The sequence below is a fragment of the Ovis canadensis genome, chromosome 9 (assembly GCF_042477335.2).
Source record: "Ovis canadensis isolate MfBH-ARS-UI-01 breed Bighorn chromosome 9, ARS-UI_OviCan_v2, whole genome shotgun sequence".
Taxonomy (NCBI): Eukaryota; Metazoa; Chordata; class Mammalia; order Artiodactyla; family Bovidae; genus Ovis; species Ovis canadensis.
Genome location: NC_091253.1, coordinates 54777177 through 54802472, shown reverse-complemented (window position 1 = coordinate 54802472; position 25296 = coordinate 54777177). Strand labels below are relative to the sequence as shown.

At 39.2% G+C, this 25296-nt stretch overlaps 1 protein-coding gene and 1 pseudogene across 1 annotated transcript in view; both read left to right on the top strand.

Moving 5' to 3' along the window:
* The window catches only part of CPA6 (carboxypeptidase A6), a 312714-nt gene that overhangs the window by 85727 nt on the left and 201691 nt on the right, over positions 1 to 25296 (top strand). The window lies entirely within an intron of this gene.
* Positions 1565 to 3285, top strand: LOC138446207 (transcription elongation factor A protein 1 pseudogene; annotated as a pseudogene).

Below are 25296 nucleotides of genomic sequence, written 5' to 3'. Positions count from 1 at the left end.
CAAATAGCAGAGCCTAAAGCTAGAAGATTTGTTAGAAAAATTACTGTAGTCAGTAGTTCAGGTGTCAGAAGATGTGTTGTTTCAAGTTGGGTGAGTTGGACAAAGATTGACCCAAGAGGTTGAACAGGGCACCGCAACTTCTACTTTTAACCAGGATGGATTAGCAAAGATTGGCTATAACTTCCTCCTAAAACAACTAAGAAAATAAAATGAAACAATGGTATTCAGATACTGAACATCAGAACTGACAATGATCAATGAGAAGAAACAAATAAGGCTAGTAGTCTGATTGCTCCAGCTTCCTGACTAGAGAGAGTTTCCAGGAAGCAGTGGGGGAGGGGTGGGGGGAGGGCTGAGGCAGAGCCTAAGTCTCCCTCAGTTGAGGAGACAAAGGTAATGGAAGGTATAGCTTATGGAGAAAATACAGGAAATAAGAAAGTTCCAGAGATCTGCAGGGAGCTCCTCAAATCTTCCACTGAGTATTAATCAGCAAATCAATGTGAAACTACTTAACCCTGGAGAAAGAACCAGCACAAAGATTAAAGAGAACAGTCCCTGTATTCCAGGTAGGGCAGGAATGCAGCAATAGTTTATCTTCCCAAAGGATTGTTGCTGTTGTTCAGTCACTCAGTTGTGTCCAACTCTTTGCCACCCTGTGGACTGCAGCACACCAGGCTTCCCTGTCCATCACCATCTCCCAGAGTGTGCTCAAACTCATGTCCATTGAGTCAGTGATGCCATCCAACCATCTCATCCTCTGTCATCCCCTTCTCCTCCTGCTTTCAATCTTTCCCAGCATCAGAGTCTTTTCCAGTAAGTTGGCTCTTTCCATCAGGTGGCCAAAGTACTGAAGCTTCAGCTTCAACATCAGTCCTTCCAATGAATTTTCAGGATCGATTGCCTTTAGGATTGACTGGTTTGATCCTCCTTGTAATCCAAGGGACTCGAGTCTTCTCTAAACCACAGTTCAAAAGCATCAATTCTTCAGTGCTCAGCCTTCTTTATGGTCCAGCTCTCACATCTGTACATGACTACTGGGAAAACCATAGCTTTGACTATGTGAACCTTTGCATCCCAGAGGATAGAGGAGAAAAATCCTCTTCATTCACAGGACCTCAGAGACAGAACTCAGAAGAATCTTCCTGTAGCGGTGGAACAAAAATGATCTGTAGAACAGAAGCTATTCTAATCCTGATTAGTAATGCTTCAAAGCAAAACAGGAGAATCAAATTGTGTCCAGGTATCTTAACGTCTAAGAATAGAACTTAAAAATATTAGAATACAAAAAATGTCCAAGACCCCCACGTTGGAATATTTTACCCAATGATTGGTGTCCAAATCAAGTATTGCCAGGCATGCAGAAGAGTGTTCAATGCATGAGACAGGGTGCTCAGGGCTGGTGCACTGGGATGACCCAGAGGGATGGGATGGGGAGGGAAGTGGGAGGGGGTGTTCAGGATGGGGAACACATGTACACCCATGGCTGATTCATGTCAATGTATGGCAAACCCACTACAATATTGTAGAGTGATTAGCCTCCTTAAAAAAAAAAAGAGTAGGCTGCCGCCGCCGCGGGCTCGGTCGGTGAGGAAGCGCCTGGGCACGGCCTGCTGAGGCGCCTCGCAGACGCCTGGACTCGCCCGCTGCCCGCCAGCTTCGCGTACTTCCCGTCCCACACGGCCGGGCGCGGGGCAGGCCCGCCGGAGCCATGGAGGACGAGGTGATCCGCATTGCCGAGAAGATGCACAAGATGGTGCAGAAGAAGAACGCGGCTGGAGCATTGGATTTACTGAAGGAGCTTAAGAATATTCCCATGACCCTGGAACTATTACAGTCCACAAGAATTGGAATGTCAGTGAATGCTATTCGCAAGCAGAGCACAGATGAAGAAGTTACATCTTTAGCAAAGTCCCTCATCAAATCCTGGAAAAAGTTATTAGATGGACCATCAACAGATAAAGACTCTGAAGAAAAGAAAAAAGATACTGCAGTTACGTCACAGAATAGCCCTGAAGCAAGAGAGGAAAGCTCCAGTGGCAACATGAGTAGCAGAAAGGACGAGACCAATGCCCGGGACACGTACGTCTCATCTTTCCCTCGGGCGCCGAGCACTTCTGATTCTGTGCGGTTAAAGTGCAGGGAGATGCTTGCTGCTGCTCTCCGAACAGGAGATGACTACATCGCCATTGGAGCTGACGAGGAAGAATTGGGATCTCAGATTGAGGAAGCTATCTATCAAGAAATAAGGAATACAGACATGAAATACAAAAATAGAGTACGAAGTAGGATATCAAATCTTAAGGATGCCAAAAATCCAAATTTAAGGAAAAACGTGCTGTGTGGGAACATTCCTCCTGACTTGTTTGCTAGAATGACAGCAGAGGAGATGGCTAGTGATGAGCTCAAAGAGATGCGGAAAAACTTGACCAAAGAAGCCATCAGAGAGCACCAGATGGCCAAGACGGGCGGGACCCAGACAGACTTGTTCACGTGCGGCAAATGTAAAAAGAAGAACTGCACTTACACCCAGGTACAAACGCGGAGTGCTGATGAACCCATGACAACGTTTGTCGTCTGCAACGAGTGTGGAAACCGGTGGAAGTTCTGTTGAGTTGGAAGCATTGGCAAAACACCTGGACCATTAAGAAGATGGATTTTGTAATTAATTAGCTTTAAAGACTAGGTCAACTAGCTAGTTTTCCTGCAAATCAGATTTTTAAAGTAACTTGCCTCCCTTGGGTTAGTCTCTGGTTTTGACATAGTGTCCCTTCCTTAAACGCCTTCTGTAGTTTCAGGTCAGTAGGGAGACCACATAATGGTATCTGTTTCAAAACTTTTTTTTTTCATTTTTATAAACTTTTGGCAGTTAATTTTTACCTTTTTTTTCTTCTTAAAAGAAAATGTAACAACTTTTATACAATATAAAACATACGCAGTAGAATGTTACTCTTCTCAGTTAACACGCAAGTGGAAATTACATTTTTTTTCCTATATTGGCATGTACCTGCAAATATTAAAAAAGGATAAGAGGCAGTGTAATTATAAGTTTATCAGACATGGTGTGTATTCAAGTAATACTTGACCAGCTTATCTAAATTGTATATAATATTTGAACTAGCATATGAAATTGATTTTAATTATTCTGTTCACAAGTCTGGGATAATTAGATATTATTTTGCATTTGTAACTAACTGTGATCCTCATTTCTTGTAATTTCTTGTACATGTGTATTACTTGTTCTTAATAGATTTTAGTTTTTGGAAATATGACTTGACTTTGTTGAAATCAGTTTGGTTTGTTGTTTATTTACCTGTTTGACTTTGTAGTGTATTTTAGTTTTACAGAACACCGTCATAATTTGGTATGCTTTTCATAAATTCCAGACAGGCAAAGAATGGAAAGTTTGGACCATTTTTACCTTTTGTAGGAAGACACACTGGGAGGAAGATGTTAGCATTTTAAAATAGTGTGGTTCCTGTGAACAGTTCCTGACTTGACTTTGATTTGGAAATCTGTCCTGACTGAGGACTTTAAGGCTTATATAGATCATTAAGCTGTGGTCTTTCCATATGGAGACTGATGGAGCACATTTCTGTCCTAACTGACTTGCTGCCTCTGTTACACAGGAGTAAGGCTGAGGGACAGACAAGTGTGTGGGCTATAACATGGCCCACGTTTATGGGACGGACCTTGCAGTTAAGTGTGTGCCATCTGCTTGGTTGGGAATAAGGAAGAATGATCTCACTGGCTGTAGCACATCTTGAATCTCCAATTACGAGGACCACATCTCATCCTGCTCCATCTCCCCTCTCCAACCCCTATGGAAAGACTTCAGCACCAGCTTGCATGCCCCTCCTCCCTCCCTTTCCCCACTGCTCACCGCAGGTCAGTTTGATGCAGTAGAGAAAACATCCAGAAGTCCACATGAAGACACCACATGTAAGAATTGGCCACTGGTGCCATCCCACCTCTACTTTGTCAGGTCACAGAGTAACCTTTTATCACTTGGAAAATAACATGAATTTTTGAAAGAATGAGTGTAAGAAGATTAAAATAGTCCCACTTTTAAGTGAGCCATTTTTAAATTTGTAATTCAATAAAGTTTCTTGTTATTAAACATGTAAAAAAAAAAGAGTAGAAAAAGATGAGCCATAAAGAGGAAAATTAATAGAAACAGACCTACAAATGCCACCAATGATAGAATAGGTAGATAAGAATGTTGTAACAGTCATTATAACAGTATTTCATGTGTTCAATAAGTCAGACAAAAGATTAAGCATGTAAGTAGCAACATGGAAAATATGAAAAAGACACATTGAAATTCTAGAGATGAAAATTATAATGGCTAAAATGAAAAAAAAAATAGATGATAAGGCTGAATAAGAGATCAGTGAACTTGAAGAAGACATAACAATAGAAACCATTTTAAATGAAGTAGAGATAAAAGTGCCAAAAAAATATGGCTCATTAGTAAACTATGAGAAAATATCAAGCAGCCTGATATACATGTAACCAAAGTACCCAGTGGCCAGGAAAAAGGAAATAGTAGGGAAGAGGAGAGAAAAAACATTTGAAGAGATGGGCCCAAAACGTGTACAAACTAGAAAAAATTTAACCACTTTGCCAAATAAGGTACACATACAAATGACCAAATTAGCCCATGAAAATAAGCATTTAACGTAATTGGCTATGCCACAGATTAATTACAGCTACAATGACAGTTAAGCTGACTTCAAGTTTTGGACCTTGGATAACAGAAAGGTTAAATGGTATACATGGTAGCTAAAGTAGGAAAGCCAGTTAGGGCTGGAGGTGTAGGGTTAAATTTTAAATGTGTTCCTTTTGTGGTACAAAAACATTCAGGGTGGAAATATCTAACAGACAGATTCAAAAAAATAAGACTAGAACTAGGAAGACAGGTGATGTCTGAACATATAATTGTTAAAAGTAGAAAAATTTTAAAAATCGATAATGATTTCTTTCTTGATAATAGATGTTTCTATATGTGTGTATGTGTGTATTTCATGTATGCTCACATATATAGTCATGTGAAAGGCTTGTAAGTTTACCTAACTGCCTTGAAAGTAACAAACACTCATGTTAAATTACACTTTGTGTGAATGGAAACAGATGGCATTCTCAACTCATGTCTAATCTATTCCTCTATTCAGAGTGACATAAAGATGGGAATCCTGGGGAAGATGCACTTTAATACTAATCTTTAAGAAAAGGACAATGAATAGCTTTAAGTCCAGCCTGCGCACGTTAGTTTTATATGTGTGTCGTGTGCTCCATGGCTTCCATCAAAAACAATGCATAATCCCCAGCACAGCCTGCCTCCAAGTCTGTATTATGATCACCATCAACAATTGCAGCCAAGGAATAACAGGATGCACCAGTTACTGAGGAAATGAGACAATTAAGTCCTAACATTCTTGGATCTAAGCCTAACAATAGATTGAACTATGTGAGGAAATGCTCTATAAGCAGTAAACAGCCATTCACATGAGAAGAGACTAAAACCGGCTAGAATGCTGATTAATTGGGTGAGGGTGCTTTGGCTAAACAGTTCTTGATTGTGACTTCCTATCCATCAAAATCATGATAGCTGTTGACATCCCTGGCTATTTTGCCATTTGATTACTTTATGTAGGTAAAGAGATTCCCACTCTGGAATCCCAACTATCAAACCGATTAGCATAAGCATGTGTTGAACTTTTAGTAGTAAAAAGCATAGTATGCAGTACTCAAGTCAATGATATGAAATTGAGAATGTTTAGCTTAGCACATTATCAATGAAAAGACTTTCAGAGGCATTAAAATCCATTCAAAACAGATGCCTAGAAGCATTTTGTCTCAAGAGTGTTTTCTCTTCCAAATAGTAAGTAAGGTTTTTAACACAGAGGCATATGTTTGAGCTGAGCAAAAATGTCCTTTCTATAAAAAAGCAGGGTAACACCGAGAACTGTTTAATCAATAAGCTATCATGGATAGAATACATGTGATATGCTTTTGGTTCTTAGAATATTTGAGGCTATTTTTTACTGTGAGCTTTTTATTGGCATATAGTATGCAAGCATAACGTATGGAAAAGAAGTTTCATACACACAAACCATAGGTGTTCAGTTGAATGACTTTTCAGAAAGTGACCAGATCCATGTAACTGATCACCAGACCAAGACACAGAGTATTACCAGCACCTCTCAGTCCCTGCCCCTCCTCTCAAGGATAACCAGCATCCTAGCTTAACATCATTGCTTAGTTTTACCTGTGTCTGAACTTTATATTAAGGGAATCATACTCTTAGTATCTGGGCTTCCTCCTCTCAGCATTCAGGAAGGGTGTCCATGTCTGTGCACTGTCATTGTGTTTTATTTTTATATAATAATATACCTGTTCCTGGGTTATTTCTAGCTTGGGGCCTAACAAATATTACTGCTATGAACATTCTGGTATGTGTCTTCTGCTGAACATGTGAATGCATTCTGTCAGGGATATGATAGGAATTGCTGAGTTATTGAGTAGCTTTAGTAGATACTACTATAAACAATTTTCTCAATAGTTGCAACAATTTACACTTCCATCAGCAAGCGTAATAGTTGTACAATTTGGCAAATTCTTGATATAATTTGCCTTTCATCTGAGCTATTCCTGTGAACATGTGGTGATACTGCACTGTGTTTTGACTTGCATTACTCTGATGACTAACAAAATGCCATTTTGTATGTTTATTGGCTATTTTGGATGTCTTCTTTCATGAAGAACCTATTCAAGTCCTTTGCTCATATTTCTAATGGATTATTGTTTCCTGTTAAGCTCTAGGAGTCCTTTATATATTCGGAATATATGGTTTTATTGGCTACATGTAGAGTAATTACAATAATTTTTTTAAGTCGTTTAGCCATGTCAGAAATTTGCGACCCCATGGACCACCAGGCTCCTCTGTCCATGGGATTGTCTAGGCAAAAATACTGGAGTGGGTTGTATTCCCTTCTTCAGGGACTCTTCCTGACCCAGGGATCCAACCTGGGTCTCCTGCATTGGCAGGTGGATTCTTTACCATCTGAGCCACCAGGGAAGAGCAATTGTAATAATGATTTGTAACAAATTCTAAATGTCCTCTTGCATTTTATGTTGTCTTTTTAAAAAGCTTATCTATTTATTGAAATAAAGTTGATTTACAGTGTTGTGTTAGTTTCAGGTATGTAGCAAAGTGATTCAGTTACATAGATATATGAATACACACACACACACACATACACTCTTCTTCAGATTCTTCCTCCTCATAGGTTATAACAAAATATTGAGTATATTTCCCTATGCTATGCAGTAGGTCCTTCTATGATATCTTTTGATGAAGATAACTTTTTTTGTTTTATTGTAAGTCTAATTTATCAAATTTTTTTAGGTTTGGCACTTTCTCTGTTCCTTTTAATAAATCTTTGCCTACCCTGAGGCTTTGAAGATATTCTATTTTTTTCCAAAATCATTGTTTTCTCATTTAGAGCTACAGTCCACGTGGAATTAATCTTTGTGTACTGTGTGAAATAGAGTCAAGAGTTGTTTTTTTTCTATATTGCTATCCATTGTTGCCTGGATATTTATCAATCTGGGCATTTGATTACTTCTCTAGTGGAGCAAGAACTGCTGCTGCTGCTGCTAAGTCGCTTCAGTCGTGTCTGACTCTGTGCGACCCCACAGACACCAGCCCACCAGGCTCCGCCAACCTTGGGATTCTCCAGGCAAGAACACTGGAGTGGGTTGCCATTTGTAAGTTGCAATAACATATGTATGTGCAAATACATAGATATTTATATATACCCACATATGTATGTACACATTTATACACACAATGTTGAGCTGCAGATTGTGCAGCAAACATTCATTTGTAAGGCGGTGTTTTTTATACCTCTACATCCAATGTTATCAATATTTAATTTTCACAGCTTATAAAACCCTCGTTGGCACCCATTGTTCCAGTGAAGTATAAGATGCGGTCAAATTCCAGTTCTGGACCCCAGGACATCTTCCATTTCACTGGCAGCAGGATGAAATAGTGCTTTCAGAGTGAATAAAGAGATAGACTTCAACAGGACTGTGTGTGAGAGTGAAGTAGGTGCCACTGAGCAGTAACAACTCATTAATAACTTCTGTATAGCAAAGTCTTTGACTCTTCCCAAGTGTTCTGAATTGAGAAATACTAAGCACCTCACATGGCAAGGCAAAAATTGTATTGGCAGATTCCAGGCCCTCCATGGTAAACTGTGAAGACTATGCTACACACCTGTGGGCCGGGGGCAGACTTGAACGGTACCTATAGAGCTATGTAGTACAATTTAGGACAGTGGTCCTGCTGAGTTGGAAACAGATATATCTATGGAGACAGATATGCCATACAAATTTTTCAGGTATCAGGGGGAGTAGTTGCCAAAATTGAAATGTCAAAATTTGCAGACATAATATCCTTACTAATAGTTATAAGTAAGGATTTCAGTATTCAAAGGCCTTTATACTGGAAGCATTTTAAATAGCAATACACTTTTATAAAAGGATAGAGTTTATAATACACTATAACTCTTCAAGTAACACAAACTTCTTTTACTATTTCTGATGCTAAAGTTCAGGGCTCTAAAGGAATGTTCACTAGGCATGTAAAATCCTGTTTAAGGAAAAGAATTCAAATGAACCTATTATAACTGGTACCAGTTATTTCTGTGCAATTAATCTATAAAAATTTAATAACATAGCTGAGTGTCCAAGTTGAAAAGTAAATGGCAATGCAGTAAAATAGTGGCCTGACAGAAGCTATACCTTTGAAGTTCCTGAAGTTACCATCATCAGCTTAAAAACTAAAGTAATATCTGACATGTCCAAACAATCAGAGAGAGTAATTAAGACCAGCGGTTTAAAAGAAGTTGTAGGCTTGCCTAAGCTTGGTATTTTAGTAAATGTGATCTGATTTCTTTTAAGCCTTATTTGAATGAGCATTAAACTTAATAAATGCAGACCCTGTTGGATGTCATTTGGTGGGAAGTGAAAGCACAGCCGCCCCTCTGTATTTATGAGCTGTCCAAGAGAACTGTAACTAGGCAGGTTAAATAATAATAAATGTTCTCACCTCCCCCTGCTTATGTTCCCGTAACCCTATTCAAAAAGCAAAAGACCAAAAAAAAAAAAAAAAAATACTCCTCTAATTATACAGTTGACACAGAAATAGAGTGTGTCTCACCATATCTGAAAGCACTGAGTTCAGGAATGTGGCTCAGCAGAAAAATAAGATTTTTCTGGTCTTAAAATGAATAAGACCTTGCTATTTGCCAAAGGAGCAAATGTGTTTCAGAGCAAAGATGCCCTGCAGTGTAAGTGTTGTGGTGGCTCAGACGGTAAAGAATCCTCCTGCAAAGCAGCAGATCCAGGTTTGATCTCTGGGTCAGGAAGATCCCCTGGAGAAGGAAATGGCAACCCACTTAAGTATTCTTGCCTGGAGAATCCCATGGATAGAGGAGCTTGGCAGGCTACAGTCCATGGGATCACAAAGAGTCAGACATGACTTAGCAACTAAACAATAAGTATTATAAGTAGGTAAGGCATTAGTCTAGGCAAGGCTATGGTTTTTCCAGTGGTCATGTATGGATGTGAGAGTTGGACTGTGAAGAAAGCTGAGCGCTAAAGAATTGATGCTTTTGAACTGTGGTGTTGGAGAAGACTCTTGCGAGTCCCTTGGACTGCAAGGAGATCCAACCAGTCCATTCTGAAGGAGATCAACCCTGGGATTTCTTTGGAAGGAATGATGCTAAAGCTGAAACTCCAGTACTTTGGCCACCTCATGCGAAGAGTTGACTCATTGGAAAAGACTCTGATGCTGGGAGGGACTGGGGACAGGAGGAGAAGGGGACGACAGAGGATGAGATGGCATGATGGCGTCACTGACTCGATGGACGTGAGTCTGAGTGAACTCCGGGAGTTGGTGATGGACAGGGAGGCCTGGCGTGCTGTGATTCATGGGGTCACAAAGAGTCAGACACGACTGAGCCACTGAACTGAACTGAAGGCATTAGTGGTGTGATTTGAGGGTTCACACAAAGCCCCTCTTCCCCAGCCCCACAAATGGCTCTCACATCAAATCACCCTTGATTTTTCACTGCAAAAAATGTCAGTTCAGTTGGTTGAGGGATTGCCTTCTTTTAAGACAAATGTCCAAGAGAAGGAAGCATTGAGTGAATTAGGTAATCAGATCCTCTCCAGTGAAAGGTAGTGGGTCAGATAGAGTCTGTTTTGTTGGAGCAGGGGAGGGGTGAAAAACCAGGATACCAGAGTGGTAGGAACTGAATGGGAAGAGTGTAACTAGAATAAAAATTGTGTGGGAAAATAGGATGAGTAAAAAGGGACAAAACTATCTCCAACAGGTGCCATCATACCAGTGTCAGTTCAGTTCAGTTGCTCAGTCGTGTCCAACTCTTTGCAACCCCATGGACTGCAGCATGCCAGGGTTCCCTGTCCATCACCAACTCCCAGAGCTTGCTCAAATTCATGACTATTGAGTCAGTGATGCCGTCTAATTATCTCATCTTCTGTCATCCCCTCTCCTGCCTTCAATCTTTCTCAGCATCAGGGTCTTTTCCAATGTGTTCTTTGCATCAGGCAGCCAAAGTATTGGACCTTCAGCTTCAGCATCAGTCCTTCCAATAAATATTCAGGACTGATTTCCTTTAGGATTGACTGGTTTGATCTTGCTATCCAAGGGACTCTCGAGAGTTTTCTCCAACACCACAGTTCAAAAGCATCAGTTCTTCAGTGCTCAGCTTTCTTTATGAAAAAAGAGTTTCTTCTCAACTCTCACATCCATACATGACTGCTGGAAAAACCATAGCTTTGACTAGACAGACCTTTGTGGGCAAAGTAATGTCTCTGCTTTTCAATATGCTGTCTACATTGGTCATAGTTTTTCTTCCAAGGAGCAAGTGTCTTTTAATTTCATGGCTGCAGTCACCATCTGCAGTGATTTGGGAGCCCAAGGAAATAGTCTATCACTGTTTTCATTGTTTCCCCATCTATTTGCCATGAAGTGATGGGACCAGATGCCATGATCTTAGTTTTTTGAATGCTGAGTTTTAAGCCAGCCTCTTCACTCTTCTCTTTCACTTTCATCAAGAGGCTCTTTAGTTCTTCACTTTCTGCGATAAGGTTTGTGTCATCTGCATATCTGAGGTTATTGATATTTCTCCCAGCAATCTTGATTCCAGCTTGTGCTTCATCTAGCCCAGCATTTTGCATGACGTACTCTGCATATAAGTTAAATAAGCAGGGTGACAATATTCATCCTTGATGAATTCCTTTCTCAGTTTGGAACCAGTCCAATGTTCCACGCTCGGTTATAATTGTTGCTTCTTGACCTGCATACAGATTTCTCAGGAGGCAGGTAAGGTGGTCTGGTATTCCCATCTCTTGAAGAATTTTCCACAGTTCATTGTGATCCACACAGTCAGAGGCTTTAGTATAGTCAATGAAGCAGAAATAGTTGTTTTTTCATCATACCTTTCATAATTGAAGGAAGCCATCCTCCACTGCTGCCGAGAAAGGAAGGTCCAAGCAGGCATGAGGAGGGCAACCAGCCCAGCAATGGGATAGAATATGTCTGGTGGGAAAACAAACCCAGAGCCAGTTTCACTCTGGTGATACTGGCATCTTTATTTGGAAGCTTTCAATGATCAGTAAATCTGCAAAGAGAATCAGCCATACAGTCTCTATCCCTAACCAGAAGACTTCAAGTAGAGTCAGATATCCATATGATTCCAGCATCATATGGATATGATGCTGGTCAACAGTAGTTTTCAGTTGAGAGCCTTAAGAAGCAAATAACGGGCTTGCCTTAATTACAGCTGTGGGAAATTAGCATGAAAGCAACCTTGGAGTTCTAGCTCAACCTTAATACCCAAGGTGGGGATCTTCTCTACATTGTTCCTGGAAAATGTCCAATTAGCCTCTACAGCACAACCTGCCTGAGTCTGAACCATGAAGTCAGATAGACCTCAGTTCAAATCCTGGCTCAGCTGCTCCCTGGCTACATGGCATCAGCTTAACCCCTCTGTCAGATTTTACAACTATAGAATAGAATTCACAGTTCTACATCATAGACTTGTTCTAAAAATTAAGAAAAAATGGTACATAGAAAATAGTATGGAATATGTCAGTAGCTATTATTATTATTATCTACCTGAACATTCTCCCTTTATTTACCTTTACCTCATAAAGCAAGTCTTCTAGAATGTTCTATATATAACAATTTTAAGAAAAGCTTCTTGAGGGGAAATGCCTTTGTATTTTTTGTCTCCTTCTTGTATGTCTTTGACCAACATCAGATGCTCAATGCCTCAAATAGTACCTCTTGCATAGGTGGCATATAATAACATCTTTGTTAAATGAATTTTGCTGAATTAAGTCTGTTCCATTCCCTGCAAGTGCTAAAATGTTATTTTCTGATGGTAAAAAATATTAAAGCTATTGAAAGAGACTACAAAATAAAAACCAGAAACTATAAAACTCCTAGAGGAAAACATAGGCAAAACACTCTGACATAAATCACAGCAAGATCCTCTATGACCCACCTCCCAGAGTATTGGAAATAAAAGCAAAAATAAACAAATGGGACCTAATTAAAATTAAAAGCTTCTGCACAACAAAGGAAACTATAAGCAAGGTGAAAAGACAGACTTCAGAATGGGAGAAAATAATAGCAAATCAAGCAACTGACAAAGAATTAATCTCCAAAATATGCAAGCAGCTTAATACCAGAAAAATAAACAATCCAATCAAAAGAATGGGCCAAAGAACTAAACAGACATTTCTCCAAAGAAGACATACAGATGGCTAACAAACACATGAAAAGATGCTCAATATCATTCATTATCAGAGAAATGCAAATCAAAACCACAATGATGTACCATTTCACGCCAGTCAGAATGGCTGCTATCCAAAAGTCTACAAACAATAAACGCTGGAGAGGTTGTGAAGAAAAGGGAACCCTCTTACACTGTTGGTGGGAATGCAAACTAATACAGCCAGTATGGAGAACAGTATGGAGATTCCTTAACAAACTGGAAATAGAACTGCCATATGATCCAGCAATCCCACTGCTGGGCATACACACTGAGAAAACCAAAACTGAAAGAGACACATGACCTCAATGTTCATCGCAGCACTAGCTAGAACATGGAAGCAACCTAGATGCCCATCAGCAGACGAATGGATAAGAAAGCTGTGGTACGTATACACAATGGAGTATTACTCAGCTATTAAAAAGAATGCATTTGAATCATTTCTAATAAGATGGATGAAACTGGAGCCTAGTATACAGAGTGAAGTAAATCAGAAAGAGAAACACCAATACAGTATATTAAGGCATACATATGGAATTTAGAAAGACAGTAACAATGACCCTATATGCGAGACAGCAAAAGAGACACAGATGTACAGAACAGACTTTTGGACTCTGTGGGAGAAGGTGAGGGTGAGATGATTTGAGAGAATCGCACTGAAACACATATATTGCCATATGTGACATAGATGACCGGTCCGAGATCGATCCATGAAACAGGGCACTCAAAGCCAAAGCATCGGGACAATCCAGAAGGATGGGATGGGGAGGGAGGTGGGAAAGGGGGTTCAGGATGGGGGAAGTGTGTGCCCTCGTGGCCGATTCATGTCAATGTACGGCAAAAACCACCACAATTTTGTAAAGTAATTAACCTCCAATTAAAGTAAATAAATTAATTTTAAAAATAAAAATAATACAACCTTGAATATTCACATTTTAAACTGTTTTTATATCCTACAATCAGAAAATTTGTGCAGCATTTATTCTGCCCCTTCAGGATCTGGTTTAATGCTGCCAAATAGAGTAGGAGAAGGGGATAGATGTAAGACAAACAGAACCAAAGAATTTATCTTTTTAAATTTTTTTTGCATTGGGATATAGCCAATTAATAACACTGTTGTGATAGTTTCAGGTGAACAGAGAAGGGACTCAGTCATACATACACATGTATCCATTCTACCCAAACTCCCCTCCCAACCTGGCTGCCACATGACACTGAGCAGAGTTCCCCGTGCTATATAGTAGGCCCTTGTTGGTTATCCATTTTGAATACAGCAGTGTGTACATGTCTATCCAAAGCTCCCTAGCCACCCCATCCCCTCATCCTTCCCCTGCCCCTGGCAACCATAGTTTGGTTCTCTAAGTCTGTGAGTCTGCTTCTGTATTTTAAGTAAGTTCACTTGTATCATTTCTTTTTCAATTCCACATAGAAAGGATGTCATTTCTCCTTCTCCATTTGACTTGCTTCACTCAGTATGACACTCTCTAGGTCCCTCCATGTTACTGCAAATGGCATTCTTTCACTCTTTTTAATGGCTGAGTAATATTCCATTGTATAGATGAGCCACAGCAGGACCAAAGAATGTAGGCCTGGTGTGACATTCCTGCTTCTTTTATTTGCCAGAAGTTTCTGTCTTTTTCCTTGTCAACAATTCATATTTTTTTATGTTTTTTAATTTATTTATTATGTTTATTTATTTTAATTGGAGGCTAATTACTTTACAATATTGTATTGGTTTTGCCATACATCAACATGAATCTGCCATGGGTATACACATGTTCCCCATCCTGAACCCCCCTCCCACCTCCCTCCCTGTACCATCCCTCAAAATTAACAATAACACAATAATAGTGGGAGACTTTAATACCCCACTCACACCTATGGATAGATCAACTAAACAGAAAATTAACAAGGAAACACAAACTTTAAATGATACAATAGACCAGTTAGACCTAATTGATATCTATAGGACATATCACCCCAAAACAATGAATTTTACCTTATTCTCAAATGCACACAGAACCTTCTCCAGGATAGATCATATCCTGGGCCATAAATCTAGCCTTGGTAAATTTTAAAAAATTGAAATCATTCCAAGCATCTTTTCTGACTACAATGCAGTAAGATTAGATCTCAATTATAGGAGAAAAACTCTTAAAAATTCCAACATATGGAGGCTGAAAAACATGCTGCTGAATAACCAACAAATCACAGAAGAAATCAAAAAAGAAATCAAAATATGCATAGAAATGAATGAAAATGAAAATACAACAACCCAAAACCTGTGGGACACTGTAAAAGCAGTGCTAAGGGGAAAGTTCATAGCAATACAGGCATACCTCAAGAAACAAGAAAAAAGTCAAATAAATTACCTAACTCTACACCTAAAGCAACTAGAAAAGGAAGAAATGAAGAACCCCAGGGTTAGTAGAAGGAAAGAATTCTTAAAAACTAGGGCAGAAATAAATGCAAAAGAAACAAAAGAGACCATAGCAAAAACCAACAAAGCCAAAAGCTGGTTCTTTGAAAGGATAAAAGAAATTGACAAACCATTAGCCAGACTCATCAAGAAACAAAGAGAGAAAAATCAAATCAATAAAATTAGAAATGAAAATGGAGAGATCACAACAGACAACACAGAAATACAAAGGATCATAAGAGACTACTATCAGCAGTTATATGCCAATAAAATGGACAACATGGAAGAAATGGACAAATTCTTAGAAAAGTACAATTTTCCAAAACTGAACCAGGAAGAAATAGAAAATCTTAACAGACCCATCACAAGCACGGAAATTGAAACTGTAATCAGAAATCTTCCAGCAAACAAAAGCCCAGGTCCAGACAGCTTCACAGCTGAATTCTACCAAAAATTTAGAGAAGAGCTAACACCTATCCTCCTCAAACTCTTCCAGAAAATTGCAGAGGAAGGTAAACTTCCAAACTCATTCTATGAGGCCACCATCACCCTGATACCAAAACCTGACAAAGATGTCACAAAAAAAGAAAACTACAGGCCAATATCACTGATGAACATGGATGCAAAAATCCTTAACAAAATTCTAGTAATCAGAATCCAACAACACATTTAAAAGATCATACACCATGACCAAGTGGGCTTTATCCCAGGGATGCAAGCATTCTTCAATATCCGTAAATCCATCAATGTAATACACCACATTAACAAGTTGAAAAATAAAAGCCATATGATTATCTCAATAGATGCAGAGAAAGCCTTTGACAAAATTCAACATCCATTTATGATAAAAACTCTCCAGAAAGCAAGAAAAGAAGGAACATACCACAACATAATAAAAGCTATATATCACAATTCATATTTTTATATTTCTCCCTGGGCTACATTTGATTAGCTGTCCAATGTACCCATACCTGCAAATCACACCTAGTTGCCTTATTAGTTACTGTAGATTTGCTCCCAACTTGCTATAATCTACCACTTTTGAAACTCACTTTGTTACATAAAAACTTGATTTTTCTTTTAAACTTACAGGAATAATGCCTTCCTTCTAGGGCCATAAGCATCCTATAAGCTTAAAGAAAGCAAGGCAGTTAGGCCGTATTTGTTCAAAAGAGCCTCTGATTTGATATTTCATCAGCTTTAAAAGCAAAACCTCATTTTGGGGACTTATAATAAAGCATCTTGATTGGATTCTGAGCAGGACTTCAGACTGGGTGGTACCTAGGTTAATAGCATTTTCGCTATGATGCTTTATAAATGAAATATAAATTGCTCAGGCTTTTGTCCCTACATGTTCCTTCTGGACCTCAGCAGACTGACAAACCACCTCTTAGAAGTTCTGCAAACCCCTGGGGTGCTAGACGGACTTGGATGAATTTGACTCTAGATACTGGAGGTGGGGTGAAAGAGACTTGATGATGGATAGGACGAGTGAGGAAGACAAAAAGAAGGATGACTTTGAAGTTAATGGCATGAAAGTGAAAGTGAAGTCGCTCAGTCTTGTCCAATTCTTTGTGACCCCATGGAGTGTAGCCTACCAGGCTCCTTTGTCTATGGGATTCTCCAGGCAAGAATACTGGAGTGGGTTGCCATTTCCTTCTCCAGGTACTGGCATGAGGACCTGCCTAAACAGTGATATCATTTACTGAGATGGGGAAAAATAGAAAATCAACTGCTTTGGGTTGCATGGAACTGTGAAAGGGTGATCTATCTATATGATTTGCAGGTAACCAAAGAACATTTTATCAGCTTCCCAGGTGGTGCTAGTGGTAAAGAACAAGCCTGCCAATGCAGGAGACATAAGAGACGCAGGTTTGATCCCTGGGTAGGGAAGATCCCCTGAAGGAGGGCACGTCAACCCACTCCAGTATTGTTGCCTACGGAATCCCGTGGAGGAGCCTGATGTGCTAAAATCCATAAGGTCAAAAAGAGTTGGGCACGACTGAAGTGACTTAGCATGCACACAAAGAAGAGTGTTTTATAGTAGAATTGGAATTAAAATGAGTTCAAAGAGGGAAAAGAATATTAAATTTCCCATTGTTATATGATACTTAGATTCCTTCAGATACATTTTTAAATGTGATATATTTTTTAAAATGTCAATATTTATGATACACTAAAACTATATCCATTGTAGCTATTTAAACTTGTGAAAATATTAGATGACAACTTTAAAACATGTGAGGAGATAGTTCTTCAAAATTTTCTTGTGTATAAGTAAGCAAAAATATTTGAAGACCACGGCAGGAAAAAGCCAAGGTAATATTCTAGCCTATACAAAGATCTGATGTCAAATTGTTTTCTTAACAATCAAAAAGTGAAAGCCTTTTCCAAAACCTCTTGATTCTGCAGCAAAGTACACACTAGTGGGCTTCAGATTCAAGGACATCATGTTCTTTAGTGAGCTGGCAGAGCTGGTACCACATTTATATAAAATAAGAGGCCAGAATGAAGATATATAGGGAGACAGCAGTATTCTATCTTATTTCATGTATTTTTATACTTAAGGCATCTCAGGCTGAGTCTGAATCATTTCTATTAGCATCACCAATGAACCCTATGGAACACTGGCTGACATGAAGAAGCCAAAACATAGCGTGTATGCTAGTTTTGGACAGATGTATACAGTAATATGACACCACTGAGAAGGGCCTTTGTGAACAGCACCTCCTGCTGAGTGAGCTACAGTGTTGAGGTGGGGAGTGGGGCCTAACAAGAGAAGATAAAATGTTGTCAGAGGGACCCAGAGCCCAGGATCAGGGAGAAGGTACAAGATTTACAGACAACTGAAAGATAAATGTACAGGCAGGTTTTAATTCCAAAAAATATTTAATGAGCCCCTAATATAAGCTGAACACATTTTCGGGCTGTAAGCAAGACTGAACTGATGGCTTTCAAGGCTGGCCAGCCAATACTTCATTTTTTGAAACAATTCTGGGCTCCACAGCAACTGCAATCACTAGTCAGAGTAAGAACTCACATCAACATATAGAAAAATACTGTTTTTCCTCCCCATATAAAACTGATATTTCCTGAGCCTTCATCTTGGACTATAAAGCAAAGATGGTGAAACATATGTGAGTTTGTGTTTATGTATACAGGATAGATGAATTATTTTTTTAGTTCAAGGGTGATGCTTTTTTATTGAGATGATTGACATATTAATTTCAGGCATATAACATAGTAATTTGCTATTTGTATGTATTGTGAAATGATAAGAGTAAGTCTAGTTAAATTAACACCCATTACCACACAGCTAATAAATTTTTTCTTGTGATGAGAACTTGTCAAATCTATTCTCTTAGCAACATTCAAATGTACTATATAGTGTTAACTATGGTCACCATGCTGTGCATTATACCATCAGTTCAGTTCAGTTCAGTTGCTCAGTTGTGCCTGACTCTGAGACCCGATGAACTGCAGCACACCTCCATGTCCATCACCAACTCCTGGAGTCCACCCATACCCATGTCCATTGTGTCCATGATGCCATCCAACTATCTCTGTCATCCCCTTCTCCTCCTGCCCCCAATCTTTCCCAGCATCAGGGTCTTTTCAAATGAGTCACTCTTCGCATCAGGTGGCCAAGTATTGGAGTTTCAGCTTCAACATGAGCCCCTCCAATGAACACCCAGGACTGACCTCCTTTAGGATGGACTGGTTGGATCTCCTTGCAGCCCAAGGGACTCTCAAGAGTCTTCTCCAACACCACAGTTCAAAAGCATCAATTCTTCAGTGTTCAGCTTTCTTTATAGTCCAACTCTCACATCCATACATGACCACTGGAAAAACCATAGCCTTGACTAGACGGACATTTGTTGGCAAAGTAATGTCTCTGCTTTTGAATAGCTATTTAGGTTGGTCATAACTTTCCTTCCGAGGAGCAAGCGTCTTTTAATTTCATGGCTGCAGTCACCATCTGCAGTGATTTTGGAGCCCAGAAAAATAAAGTCTGACACTGTTTCCACTGTTTCTCCATCTATTTTCCATGAAGTGGTGGGACCAGATGCCACGATCTTAGTTTTCTGAATGTTGAGCTTTAAGTCAACTTTTTCACTCTCCTCTTTCACTTTCATCAAGAGGCTATTTCGTTCTTCACTTTCTTCCTTAAGGGTGGTGTCATCTACATATCTGAGGTTATTGATATTTCTCCTAGCAATCTTGATTCCAGCTTGTGCTTCCTTCAGCCCAACGTTTCTGATGATGTACTCTGCATATAAGTTATATAAGCAGGATGACAATATACAGCCTTGACGGACTCCTTTCCCAATTTGGAACCAGTCTGTTGTTCCATGTCCAGTTCTAACTGTTGCTTCCTGACCTGCATATAGGTTTCTCAAGAGGCAGGTCAGGTGGTCTGGTATTCCTATCTCTTTCAGAATTTTCTGCAGTTTATTGTGATCCAAATAGTCAAAGGCTTTGGCATAGTCAATAAAGCAGAAATAGATGTTTTTCTGGAATTCTCTTGCTTTTTCGATGATCCAGTAGATATTGGCAATTTGATCTCTGGTTCCTCTGTCTTTTCTAAAACCAGCTTGAACATCTGAAAGTTCATAGTTCACATATGCTGAAGCCTGGCTTGGAGAATTTTGAGCATTATTTACTAGCGTGTGAGATGAGTACAATTGTGCAGTAGTTTGAGCATTCTTTGGCATTATCTTTCTTTGGGATTGGAATGAAAACTGATTTTTCCAGTCCTGTGGCCACTGCTGAGTTTTCCAAACTTGCTGGCATATTGAGTGCAGCACTTTCACAGCATCATCTTTTAGGATTTGAAATAGCTCGACTGGAATTCCATCACCTCCACTAGATTTGTTCATAGTGATGCTTCCTAAGGTACACCTGACTTCACATTCCAAGAGGTCCAGCTCTAAGTGAGTGTGAGTGATCACACCTTCATGATTATCTGGGTCATGAAGATCTTTTTTGTACAGTTCTTCTGTGTATTCTTGCCACCTCTTAATATCTTCCGCTTCTGTTAGGTCCATCTCATTTCTGTCCTTTATTGAGCCCATCTTTGCATGAAAAGTTACCTTGGTATCTCTAATTTTCTTGAAGAGATCTCTAGTCTTTCCCATTCTATTGTTTTCCTCTATTTCTTTGCACTGATCACTGAGGAAGGCTTTCACTTGCTATTCTTTGGAACTCTGCATTCAAATGGGTATATCTTTCCTTCTCTCCTTTGCTTTTCGCTTCTATCTTCACAGCTATTTATAAGTATCATTACTTATTTAAAATTGGAAATTTGTCTCTTTTGAAGAGCTTCACCCATTTTACTCACCCCCTACCTCTACCCCTCCACCTCTGGCAACCACCAGTCTGTTCTCTGTATCGGTGAGCTTATTATTTTGTTTGTTTGGGGGCTTAGATTACACATAGAAATGAGACCATATATATATATATATATATATATATACTATTTGTCTTTGTCTGACTTGTCAGACTTAATGCACTAGCATAAAGTCATCAAAGTCCATCCAAGTTGTCACCAATGGCAAGATTCCCTTCTTTTATGGCTGAAAACAATATTCTATTCTATCTTTGTATATTTTCTTTATCCACTTAGCCATTGGTGGATACTTAGGTTGCTTCTCTGTATTGGCTACTGTAAGCAGTGCTGCGGTAAACAAACACGGGGGTGCATCTCTCTTTCTTTTATTTTTGGAGTTAGTGTTTACCTTTGGGTAACTCCTCAGAAGTGGAATTGCTAATCATATGGTAGTTCTACTTCTAGGTTTTTGTGGAAACTCCATACTGTTTTTCACAGTAGCTGTACCAATTTACATTCCCATCAACAGGGTACAGGAGTTCCATTTTCTCTGCATCCTCACCAAAGCTTATTTCTTGCTGTTTTGACAATAAACATCCTAACAGGTATGAAGTGATAGGTCATGGTGATCATGACTTTCATATCCCTGATGATTAGTGGTCTTGAGGACTACTTCATTTACCTACTGGCCAGCTGTCTTCTTTGGGAAAATGTCTATTCAGATTCTCTGCTTATTTTTTGATTGAATTACTTGTTTTCCTGCTATTGACTTAAAACATGTGTTTTTTTTATCAATTTTAAATATGAATCCCTTATCAGATATGTGATTTGCAAATATTTTCTCCCATTCAATAAGTTGCCTTTTCATTTTACGTATGGTTTCCTTTGCTGTGCCAAAAATTTTTTAGTTTGATGTATTCCCACATGTTTATTTTTGCTTTTGTTGCCTTTGCTTTGGATGTCAAATCCAAAAAATATCATTGCTGAAGCCAGTGTCAAGGAGTTTATCACCTATGTTTCTTTAGGAATTTTATGGTTTCACATCTTACATTCAAGTCTTTAATGCGTGTTGAGTTTGTTTTTGTGTCCAGTGTAAGACAGTGGCCTAGTTTCATTCTTTTGCATGCAGCTGTCCAGTTTTCCCTACATCATTTACTAAAGAGACTGTCTTTTCCTCATTACATAGTCTTGGCTCCTTTGTAATCTTGTAATACATGACATGATGCTTTGCTCGCTCTGAAACTGCTTTAGTTAGTGGGAGTCTTTTGTGGTTCCACACAAATTTTAGAATCATCTGTAGGTTGCTTTGGGTAGCATGAACATTTTAATACCAATTGTTTCAATCTATGGACATGGAATATGTGTCCATTCATTTGTGTCTTAAAGTTCTTTCATCAGTGTCTTACAGTTTTCAGTGTACAGGTCTTCCACCCCTTTGATTAAATTTTGTTGGAAAGTGTTTGATTACTTCCTTACTACTAATGAGATCTTCTTTTTCTTCATGATTCAGTTTCAGTATGTGGTATGTTTCTGGGAGTTTCTCCACTTCTAGGTTGTCCCATTTGTTGGCATTTAATTATTCACTGTAGTTTGTTTTTCTGTAGAATCAATTGTAATGTTTCCTCATTGCTGACTTTGCATCTTTTCTTTCTTTTTATTGGTGTCTTGCTAAAGGTGTTTCAGTTTTATCTTTTCAAAAAACAGACTGTCTTTTAATTTCATTGATCTTTTTATTGTCTTTTTAGTCTCTGTTTATTTCCATTCTTTGTTATATCCTTTCTTTAGTAACTATGGGCTTTACTTGTCCTTCTCTTTTTAATTCTTTGTGGGTTTATTATTTTCCCCAACATGTAGGAGTCACTCAGTTTGGGGTTTTTTTCATGAGAAATTTTTCCATATGTAGCTTATGATGGTATGTCCATGGGAAAAGGTGAGCTCAGGGTCCTCAATTCTTAATTGTGAACCAGAACTTGATGCATCATGAACATACAAGAGTTTCCTTTCTCAGAACATTCAGAATCATGTCAACAATATAGATTAAATATATTAAAATTGGTATTTGATGTTTTATTTGCAGTATCCCCTACTAGGTTCCTCTGCAACTTTCCCTGCCTTTATTTCTGTCTCCATGCAGGACTCCTCTGAATTACTTTCCAGGCCACAGAGCAGTTCAGGTAACCTGAAGAAAACAATGGACTTGGTGTTGACTCTTTCCCTGTAAATACACACAACACACACAGAGGTGTGTGTTCCCACATCATGCTAGTAGACAAGATAATACTATAGCCCAGCTATTAATAGATACTGATATTTGCGTTTTTTTTTTTTTCTGGTAATAATGGAAAATTTGGGTCTTCTTTTACTCTCTTTTAAAGTCCCTGTTGGACTTCCAGATCTGAGGAAGCTTTGTACATGGGAAGGGTGATGTTTGCTTAAACCAGTAGTAAATTACTTGCCAGGGATCTAATCTATAATCAGCCTTTGAGTTAAAGAGCATTATGTTTAACTTTGCTAAAAGGGATGTATTTTGTGTCTTGGATGGGTAACTGGAGAGATTCCCCAGACCCCTTGAAAAATGCTATTCTATATAGACTAGTTTTAAAGGAGCTGGGAGCAACATAAACATCAATGTTTTTACATTAACTATTCTAGCAGGAAATCATTCTAAACTATAACACACCCTAACTGAACATAGGCTAATACTTGACCTTTTATAACCAAGATGGATTATAGTTAGTGTCACTTATTTGGAGACACTGAAGTGCTGGGGTCTCCTGGCTTCCATGTTATATAGCTCCCAGATGCTGTCTCTTGTCCTTATGTCAGTTTTGGTATCTTATATCCTTTTTTGCTCTTAGTTACATCTATTACAAGCAAGAAGCACCAAAGGTCTATAGTAAACTCTTCACTCGCTTTTGAATGTCTGCTGCTGCTGCTGCTAAGTCGCTTCAGTCGTGGCCGACTCTGTGCGACCCCATAGACGGCAGCCCACCAGGCTCCCCCGTCCCTGGGATTCTCCAGGCAAGAACACTGGAGTGGGTTGCCATTTCCTTCTCCAATGCATGAAAGTGAAAAGTGAAAGCGAAGTCCTTCAGTCATGTCTGACTCTTAGTGACCCCATGGACTGCAGCCTACCAGGCTCCTCCGCCCATGGGATTCTCCAGGCAAGAGTGCTGGAGTGGGGTGCCATTGCCTTCTCCATTTGAATTGCTACTCTTCTGTTATTATTCTAGCCTGGTGATAGGACATGATAGATACCCCAATGAGGAAAAGAGGGAAGAAAGGAAGGAAAGGAGGAAATGAAGAGAAAAAGAGAGGGCAGGAAGGAAGTTATTAGCTAAGAAGTTAGATTACTAATTATTAGAATTATCTCTGAATTAAATGTAAATAAGTTCTTGAATTATGTTACCTCAGCACAGATTCTGTAATATTGCCCTTGGCAACTGGGAGATGATTTTGTTTATTTCTTACTCCTGGGATGAGTTCTGGAAAGACCATATGTGTCTATAAAGATATGTGTATAATTTGATTAAATTAGCCATCTGACATTTTTTTTTAACTCACCTTTTTCTCTCTTTAGTCTGCATATGAAGGAAATTCTGAAACAATAATGAGTTGTTTCTTTACAGTTATATGGTACTGCCACACTTAGAACAATCCTCTTGTTGGGGACTACTTTCAGCCTCTAGTAAATAAATGCACTTATTTAAAATTGTGATAGTGTGAACCATCAACTTGCAATTAGCACTGGAATAAGTCAGGTCATAATTCAGAGCATCTTTCCTAGGTGATTTTCTAGATGATTTTGGCAATATATCTTTGTCTAATGGGGGAAGAAAGCTTATTGACATCTGCACTGGTTTTCCCTGGGGAAGGAAACGCCTACCCGCTTCAGCATTCTGGCCTGGAGAATCCCATGGACTGTATAGTCCATGGGGTCACAAAGAGTCAGACACGACTGAGCGACTTTCACCTCACCTTCACCACACTTGTTTTCCAGGACCCACCTCCAGGGCATCCTTCCACTAACATTGAAGTGCTCCTTCCTCCATGACCTCCCTAACCTATAGCTTCTCCTCGCCATATACCTCCAAAGGAGCAGTTACCTGTTGGTCTAGCCTCAGCTCAAAGACTGCCTCTGTTAAGGAACTTTCCTTTCAGGAAGATTCGGGCACTCCCATGGTACTCCACTTCCACAAACATATCATCATGTCATTGTGTATTGGCATGTCAGTTTCCCCTCTAAATTTCCCCTCTCATTGTTGCCTACTTAAAACATGTTGTATTGTTGGGTGCCAAGGAGGCACTTAGAAATGTGTTTTGAATGACTGAATAATGGGAGATTTTGTAATCCTAAGTCTCTGGAAGGACTTCTGAAGTAAGTCAATATCATACCTTCCAACAGGTATCCATTTCTTCTAATAGAACATAGCTTCAGTGGGATATGCTATTTGTCGCTGTAATATTTTATTTTTAAATACTAAGTAACTAGAGAGGAGCTATTACTCTCCTGGGAAGAATGGTGGTAAGATGTTACAGGAAAACCTGAATGAACTTTTAGGCCAACCCAATAAAAATACAATTGACCCTTGAACAATACAGGGGTGAAGAGGGCATCCAGTCAAGACTTTACATATAACTTTACTGCTTGCCCTCCAGATTCCTGGTCCCAC